Genomic DNA, 10244 nt, shown 5'->3' with positions numbered 1-10244 from the left:
GATGTGTCAGATGGGATGGTGACACCCATCGATCATTAAAAACATCTAGATGGCTTGTGGGGCCCACTATGTCCTTTATATGCTATCCAATCAATTCAGAACATGCTCCCCACTGGGATGAATATACAACTTAAAATCAGGCCCTTTTCAAAACTTAAGTGTCACGCGCTGCACGATTTTAGAGGTTTTAGGTGTGATTTCACATCATGTGGTACACAGCTCTGGATCAGTATGTTTTTTGGGCCCCAAGTGGAAAATCAGTGGGTGATGTGATGGATGGATGAATATCATGCACATAGCGTATAATGGTTATCTTGTAAGGTAAGTGCAACTTTCATATCTTCTTATGTTATCCAGCTTTTACTACGTAATATTATGATATTAAGTTATAATATTTTAATAATTAAATAATTTTAATTTTATAGATTGGATGGTTGAGATTATCTAACGGGCATAACTTTTGAAACATGAACCATGTACTCGTCTTCACATATGGGTTGACCCAACTTCTATTATAGAGAGATATATATATGACTCTACTATATTTTGGTTCTTGTGGCCTATCATTTTCTTGCCTACCCCAACATGCAATCATGGATATATGATAACTTGCAAGTGTGTGGGATATCAGAGCCATACATCAAGTGGGACTAGCAATGAAGATGCGTTGATGAAAAAAATGGGCCAGTGATCCACTCACACAAAGGTCCACGTATGTTGGACATAAACCGTTCATTGTTTGTGGACAAAGTTCTCCAACTTGTGAATGGACTAGATTGATTTTTTTGCAAAATGTTCAAAGTTGTACGTACATATGCAAGGTTAGCACATGTGCCACTTGCGAAGGTGTGTATAGATTTTCAAAATTAATTAGCTTTTAAAAAAGCAATTTAAATCTGTCAATTACTAGTTAATCCTATACTATTGTACAAAAACGTGGGCTTGGTAGTTACCATCATTGGATGGCATGATCTGATTAACTCATCGGTTAGGAACATTCCATATACTCCATATACCAAAAATCAAAAATAGTCTAATCATTAAGTTGGCCACACTATTTTGTATTAGATTTTTTTTTTTTTTTTTTAACTACCCATTTTTTCTCATATATATTGATACATTTGAAAAGCAGACTATACACACACACACACACATGGGAAGGGTTCAATGTAGTCGAGCTCATGGGAACTTCCCAAGGTTGAGTTGTGTGGGCCCCACTATAATGCATGTCAAATATCTACCCCATCAGTCAGATGCACCATTACATGGTGGGCCTCGGGATTAAAAATCAAGTCAATTGATGACTTTTGTGGGCCACACCACGTACAAAAGTTGAGAGGAGTTACCCTCCTGTTAAAACATTTATAATCATTTGTTGGGCCCATCGAGGTGCGGTTCACAAATCTGGCCCATCCATTATATGTGTCCCACTTGGATGAGGGGGCAGACTAAGTTTCAAATGCATCCAAATTTTATGTGGGCTTTACCAAGTACTTTTATATGTTTTAAGCATGTCTTCACATGATTTTAGATGGTATGGTCCACCTGAGGGACCCATCAAATGTACAATGTTGATGCTCAACATGCATTACAGTGGGGCCCACACAACTCAACCTCATGGGAAGCCACATAGTACCATTTCCCATATATATATATATATATATATGCACAATTCACAATAAGCATTACCTAATGGATAGTCTAAACTTCTATCATGTCTTCGGTTTGAAGGTGTGAATCATGCTTGCATTCTATTAAACTCAACATTACAATGCCATAGGGTATATTCCAATAAATGAAGATAATTTTACTATTTTTAGATATTGATGTGAGTAGGCTGCATCACGTGTACCTGATATCTACAATATTATCAGTACTTATGTCATTTTAAATTTTAATTTAGCCACATGCCACTCACATAAAAATGGACCATGAATCTTTAGAACAAGTTCTACACCGTCTGGGCAATAACTAAGTTTGTGGCGCCACCATATTGTTTATGAAAGTATGCTTGGAAGAGTGGACCCACAGGATCCGACAGTCTATACAATCTTGGGACCTTTGCAAAAGTTGAAGATTGATGGTGTATGTTTAACGGTCCACCTCACTGCTACGAGAGCGGAGAGTCTTATCACCCACCTAATTCCACAGTTAAGATGGCTCTAGATTACAATCTAGGGCATGAATTGTATAAAAGTCAGGCAGAGACAAAATCTATATAGAACATGGTATCCTCCTTTTCTCTATCTTTCATAACTCTTTAAAATCCTTATCTAATTCAAGTTTAAAATTCAACTTTAAATAGTCGATAGAAAATAATGATGAAAAATGAAGGGTAAATCTTGTGGGACCCACCTAGTAGTTGCTCACAAGTAAGCACCATAGGCCCATGTCCAATTATTTGTTTAATGCACTCATCCATGAGCTATGATCCTCTAACGTAAAACTTGAGTTCAAAACCCAACCTCATCTACAACTGATGTAGAGCAGGTCACGGACAATTTCATGGCCAAGATGGACCACAAAAGACCCAGTTGGCATCATAAGTCATTTGGACCGTCAGAACCTTAAAACGGGCGTATCTTGCAACCAGAATGAGTTATCCGATATGACATATATGATTTTGGGGGTAGGAAAAGATACTATAGTCATCGAGTTGCGCACGCCGAATTTGTAAGATTCTATCAGATCAACAGTTGAATTTCCATTTTAATTTCGTTTTTACTATTTATAATAAGTTTTAGTTTGATTATAACTCTTCATCCATTCAGCTTTAGGAGTTACCTCCAACATAAAAAGTGCTTAGAATAATTAGAAGAATAGCATGTTGAGCCAAATAAGAAACTCGCGCAGAAAACCACGAGGTCCAGTGGAAATTATGATTGTCTATAAATAGTAAGTTTATTATTTATAGTAAGTCACAATTTTTGAGAGTTTTAGTTGTAGTTTGATTCTGAAATTTCTCCCTAAGGTTAACATTATTTAAAGGGTTGTAAACTTTATAATAAAAAAAAATCATCAATCAATTTATTTTAAATTTATTAGAATTATTTTCTACCTCTTGGCATGGATTCAAAGCATCCCTGTGAGGATCTAGAGAAGCTCTATAAGTTCGGAGTAACTATCCCTTGACGAAGACCACGAGGAAGACCATGCTCGACCTCAACACGTCCTTCCCTGCATCAACAACTCAAGTAGGCCACACCACATGGCATAATGGTGAAGGGGAAGTTGAGTCCAAAACCCAACCTCATCCGGGACTCAAGTAGGCTACACCAGAAGGAGTAATGGTGAAGGGACACCAACCATAGTTTTTCATGTGGGGCCAACAATGCTGTGTATGCTCCATCTAACTTGTCGAGCCACGTTGTCTGAACTTAAAAGGTTTTAGGAGTAATTTTACATTGTTTTGTGTTGTGGCCCACTAGGCTGTACGGTGAAGATAAAAAGCCACACCTGATGAACCCATCCAAAGTGGCTGGGTTTCAGGTTCATAATAAAATAGCCCCACATACCTTGGGCGTGCACTGAGAGATTCTATTAACATGGACATTACACCCACCACCACATATGGAAGTCCCCAGTACTAGAAGTGATTGGCACCTGCATTTTGCTTTTGCACGTACATTCCACAGGGAGAAAAAGAAAGGGAAACGGATTGCATGCCTCTCGGTATGTTTTATCGCACTGATTAAACTCTATTGGGCCCACCGTGAATGTATGTGGATTATCCACACCGTCCATCCATTTTTTCAGCTCATTGTAACGGTTGACCCCAAAATTGAAGCATATCCCAAGTTCAAGTGGACCCACCACAGGAAACAATGGGAATAATGATGTCCACCGTTGAAACCTTCCTAGGGCCTACAGTGATGTTTATTTGTCACCCAACCGCTTCACAAGGTCACACAGATACGGATAAAAGGAAAACACAACAAATATCAGCTTGATCCAAAACTTTCGTGACCACGCTTAAGATTTCAATGGTACGTGTTTAATTCACAGTCTCCTGTGGTGTGGTCCACTTAAGCTTTGGATATTCTTATATTTTGGAATAAAATACTAAAATAATCCGTTAAAACGGATGGACGGGATGGATAAGGCACATAATTCATGGTGGGCCCCATAGAGGCTACTCAGTACGGATTTCAAATGAAAGGGTGTATCTATCAAACAGGTAGGATGCAGCAGAGGTCTGTCAAAGACCCACCTGAGTAGTGAATCCTAGCCCGGCCTGAACCGCAAGTCGGCCCACCCACTTCTGTGCTAGATCTGATCCGTTCATCAGGCGTGCCCTGTCATGTAGGATATATCAAAATTCATTGAATCTAAACGGGCTGGGCTTGCAAGGCCTTCCAAGCCCGACCCTGGCCTGAACCCTGGTCTGAAAGCTCACCACATGGAAAGATAGGTGAGCCTGGCCTCCCAAACCCAGGCCTGCATTGGAAATATGCCCAGCTTTCTCGACTTGGCTGAGTCCTGAGTCCTGACTAGGGTCAGGGCCGTTCCAATCGGGAAACGGATTGGCTACTCCCCCTGTGGGCCCCACCATGATGTATGTGTTTCATCCATGCCGTCCATCTATTTTTCTAGATCATTTTATGTTATTAGACCAGAAATTAGATATGTCCCAATCTCAAGTTGACCACATTACAGGAAACAGTGTTGAATGAATGTCAACCATTAAAAACTTTTTGGGGGCCATAAAAGTTTTGGATCAAGATGATCTTTGTTTTTTATGACCTAATCAACTGATTGGATGTCAAATAAACAGTACAGTGGGCCTTAGGAAGATTTTAACGGTGGATATCCAATCACTATTGTTTTCCTGTTGTGTGGTCCACCTGAGACTTATATCCCTCTCATTTTTGGGATCAAGCACTAAAATGATCTGTAAAAATGGATGAACGGAATGGATGAAATTATTACATCATGGTGGGGCCCACAGAGCACCGACCACCAGCCAACGGTCTGGTGGCAGGGGGAGTAGCCAATCCGTTTCCTTCCTATCGATCCTAAATAGCCATTCTTCAGTCCTGACTAGTAAGAGCCATGGCTAGGGTTGGGGCCCACCACACATGTGGCCAGGGATGACAAATCAATTAGATCCGTCCATTTAGGTTCCCATACTGTGGACGCGCCCGATTCAAAATACACACATGCATCAGATGATCCCGGCCATCTCATCATCATTGATAGCCTTTTTATTTAAACGGTGGTGATGAAAAATAGCTAAACACGGTGAACATTCAATGCTTAATATGTGTGGCTTTTGAAACATAGGTGGCTAGCAGTGCTAGAAATCACAAGATGGGCCGGGCTTAGATTGATGGATCACCTACAAAACTGTTTCAAAATGGGACTTTGGAGCTGAAGGGGAAATGCATGATTAGTGGACAATTAGCACATTTAAACAAGATTAGGGGCTTTTTTAAGTCATATCTTCTAAGTTCAAAGGGAAATGATCTAGTGGGCTAAGTGTGCCAAAACTAATTTATGAGCAGGTTAGATGGAAAATAAATATCACTGTGGGCTCTAAGAAAGTTTCAACGGTGAGCATCATTATAGCGACTGCTTCATGTGGTGTGGTCCACTTGAGCTTTGGATTTACCTAAAATTTGTGATTATTCCCTAAAATGATATGGAAAAATAGATGGACGGTGTGGATGAAACCCATACCTTATCGTGGCCCCTCGGAGCCTCAGCTTGTGCTGAGCTCAGGACTTCCACGTCCTACTGAGAAACACTTGTCTATTGAAATGAGTATATTCAAGATTTCCGATTTTTCCATATCACTCCAAATAGCATATCATAAGGTTTGAAGGTAAAAATGCATGGTGTGCCTGACATGATTGCTACTGATATATCTTTGATGAGCCGTACTAGTCGTTCTTTCACACTTATCTCATTTAAGGCTCTCCTAAGAGTTATCTTAAGATAAGGTATGAAAGGGTATTGGAGACGAAGAGATGAAGAAGAACAATCGTGACTCATTACAACTACTCTCCTCAAGATTCCATCCCCCAATGAAAAAACTACGCTCACTGTATTCTTTGTACATGGAAAAAAAAAAAAAGATAGTGTTACCACCCAAATCATATTTAAAGTGTTACCAGATAGCGGAGCCCACTAGCATTCTCATACACTTAAGATCCAGTGGCCCATCTAATCCGATCAAGACTGTTGATCAGCAATGGTCTACAAAATTAAAGTCTTGTGATAGAAATTTTTTTGGATATATTCATTTTACACATCCAATAAGGGCCTGTTTGGATTCCACCAAAAAAAAATTATTTTTTCTACCTACAACAGTAGATAAATAACTTATTTCAAATAAGTTTGGTTTATATACAAGTATAAGTAACTTTTTTTATTTAAAATCGGGAAATTGACTGTACTGGCCTTGATGTATGGTCAAATTCCCTAAAGAGATTCAATCGTTCAAATATTCTGAGGGTGGCCTTTTGACAAGCTTTCAAAAATTACTTGGACCAAAATATCCTTTGTCCTTGGTTCAGTAATTGTATAGTTTTTCAGTGAATAAGAAGTTACATCGTATTTAATGACATGTACGGAACCCTTTTTTGGGCATGGGTAAGGCCCAACTTGTAGGGCCCACACTTATGTATGTGTATAATCCATGCCACCCATCCTTCTTGCCATGTCATTTTAGGGATAAAGCTCAAATATAAATATCAGTCTGATCCAGAGCTAGTGTGGGCCACATAATAGAAAATAATGGTGATAGTGCCACCCATTGTTGATAATTTTCAGGCTCACTGCGATGTTTGCCAGAAGTAGACACCGCACAAGGCGGGGCTTTTTTGGGCCCATGGCGAGCTGGCTGACAAGGTGGATGAAATAGATCACCCCATTATGGGCCTTAGGCTATGGTACCAATGGCTAGGCTTTCCTTTGGTAGTAACCACGACCCATGTAACATGACAACTAAGACCCATGCAAACCACGACCCATATAGGCCCACATTGATGTATCTGTATAATCCATGCCGCACATCCTTTTTGTTGTGTCATTTTAGAGCTAGGGCCCAAATATCAGCCTGATCCAGTGCTTGTGCGGGCCACATAATAGAAAATAATGGTGAATGTTGATACTTTTCAGGCTCATTGCAATGTTTGTTAGAAGTGGACACAACACAAGGCTGGACTTTTTGGGCCCATGACGATTTGACCGATAAGGTGGATGGAACGGATCACCACATTGTGGGCCTTAGGCTATGGTACCAATAGCTAGGCAGTAAATGAAGTGAACACGTGAAAATCATATAACATGATTACTAGGACCGATATAACATGACAACTATGACCTATGCAAACCACGACCCATATGGGCCCACATTAATGTATGTATATAATCCATGTCGCTTATCCTTTTTACCGTGTCTTTTTAGGGCAAGGGCCCAAATATCAGCCTAATCCAGTGCTCGTGTGGGCCACATAGTAGAAAATAATGGTGATTGTTGAAACTTTCCAAGCTTAATATGATGTTTGTTAGAAGTGGACACTATGCAAGTCAGGACTTTTTAGGCCCATGGTAAGCTAGCTAACAAGGTAGATGGATCAGATCACCCCATTGTAAGCCTTAGGCTATAGTACTAGTGGCTAGGTAGTAAATGAAGTGAACATGTAAAAACCACAATCCATATCATGACAATCACGACCCATATAACATGAAAACTACGACCCATGCAAACCACGACCCATATGGGCCCACATTGATATATGTGTATAATCCATGCTGCCCATCCTTTTTGCCGTATCATTTTAGGGCAAGGGCCCAAATATCAGCCTGATCCAGTGCTCGTGCGGGTCACATAATAGAAAATAATTGTGACTGTTGAAACTTTTCAGGCTCATTTTGATGTTTATTAGAAGTGGACACTGCCCAAGTTAAGACTTTTTGAGCCCACGACAAGCTGGCCGACAAGGTGGATGGATTGGATCACCTCATATTTAGGCCCTAACCCTAAAATGACACGGTAAAAAGGATGATCGACATGGATTATACACATACATCAATGTGGCCACATATGGGTCATGGTTTGCATGAGTCATAGTTGTCATGTTATATTGGTCGTAGTAATCATGTTATATGATTTTCACATGTTCACTTCCTTTGCTACCTAACCATTGGTACCACAGCCTAAGGCTCACAATGTGTTGATCCCTTCCATCCACCTTGTCGGTCAGCTCGTCGTAGGCCCAAAAAGTCTCGCCTTGTACGGTGTTCACTTCTAACAAACACAAACATCGCAATGAGCCTAGAAAGTATCAACAGTGGGTGACACTATCACCATTATTTTCTATTACGTGGCCCACGCTAGCTCTGGATCATGCTAATATTTGGGCCCTAGCCCTAAGAAGACACAATAAGAAGGATGGGCGGCATGGATTTTACACATCCAGCAGTGTGGGCCCAATGACTTGGGCCTTGCCCATGCTAAAAAAAGCTTCCGTCCATGTCACGTTTTCGGGATTGAAATAGCACGTAACTTTTTCCATATTCTAAAATTGTATAACTACTTATCCAAGGACGGGGGCATTTTCATCTGAAACGTTTTATAAAAGTTGACAGAAGGCTACTCTCAAAATGCTTAGTAGGTAGTATCTCTTTAAGGAATTTGACCATACATCGAGGCAAGTATGATTAATTTCTCTTTAAAAATACTTAATCACCTTAGTTAATTTTTTTAACACTTTTACTTTTTATAAGTAACTAAAAAAAGGAGACGTTGATAATACGTTGTTTGCCAGATATACTTATCTTCTTCATAAGTAGAAACTAAGGTAAGCCACTTATAAAATAAGTAGCTTATCTTAAATAACTTTCTATTCAAATGGGCCCTAAATGTCTAGGAAACCCATATCTTGATGATTAAACATACAAACTTTTTGGTCTGTGATGCATCTAAGCTAGGACCATGATGTGGACAGTTTAATTTGAGTTACTTATATGCTAAGTTGCAATTTTGAAGTAATTACTACACGCCTGCGTGTCATCCATCACTCTGTGTTAGAGTAATAATTTTTTTTTTCTCAAATAAGTAAAGTTTCCTGTTTGATGTCCACGTGTGGCCATCTACAGTAGGTCCATCTGGACACACGGTTGGATCATCATCCAGTACTAAGATTAACTGACGTATGAGATTTAACTGCAGGGAAGAGCAGATCGTTAGCTGGCATCGTATAACCGTTCATCCATGAGTAAGACATGGATGGACAAGTCAAGTAACCGAACCCAAGACTAACAAGTGTCTGGCCCAGAGTTAGACCATGCAGTGGATGGCCCACCGGTTGAAAAATCTTCTCCGTCCAATTGATTACAAAAACAGAAAATATTGAACGGTCACATTCATCTGAGAAAAATTGGGAAAATAAGACGGAAGGGATCAACGATCGGCGTGAATTTTGGATGGTGGGTCATCCATGTCAGTGTCCACTAGATGGACGGACGGATCAACGCATTTTGATGCCATGTTAATATGAAGGCTCTACAGTCTACAATATTCCGGTACTACAGTCTGCGAGTATTGTACCGTGACTGTGAGTCAAGTTAAGTGGGGGCTGGCCAAGGCCAAGGCCCGTCACGATAGCTGAGCCCAGCTTTACCTTACACTGTCTGCACAGACGATTGGCTTGCGCGCTGGCCTGGGCTTGGACCCAAATGCTGTTGCTCGTCCTGACTCATATCTTACTTGCCCGAGTCGAGCTGGTTCTTATCTTGAAAGGGCCAGGTCAGAACCATGAGTAGAGCTGGGGACGAGTCGAGTCGGACTGAATTATGGCTGACCTGACTCGACCCGACTTGGCACTGAGTCCAACATGCCTGACTCGATCCGAGTCTGGGTCTGGCCTAGACAAACCTAGACCGAGTCCGACCCGGTCACATGTATTGAGCCGGGTCAGGTGCTGCAGGTTGAAATCACATCTCAAAACCTATGTGTACTCACCAGAATTGCAGCCTCTCCATCAGCTACACAGCATCTCACATCTAAAAAGTCGAATTTGGTTTTTATTTTATTTTTTATTTTTTTATAATGTACGAGTTAGGTTTCGAATCGAGTCGAGTCAGTACTGAGTTGGATTTCAAGTCAAGTCAAATTACTGGGTAACCCAAACTCAACTCGGTTTGAATTTGAATTGTATGAAGTCTACTCGGTTCATATCAACTCACACATTCAGTTCTAATCGAGTCCCGCCTAAGCGAGTTGGATGAGTCGAGTC

This window comes from Magnolia sinica, chromosome 14, assembly GCF_029962835.1.
Source record: "Magnolia sinica isolate HGM2019 chromosome 14, MsV1, whole genome shotgun sequence".
NCBI lineage: Eukaryota > Viridiplantae > Streptophyta > Magnoliopsida > Magnoliales > Magnoliaceae > Magnolia > Magnolia sinica.
Note: the sequence above shows the minus strand (reverse complement) of the source record.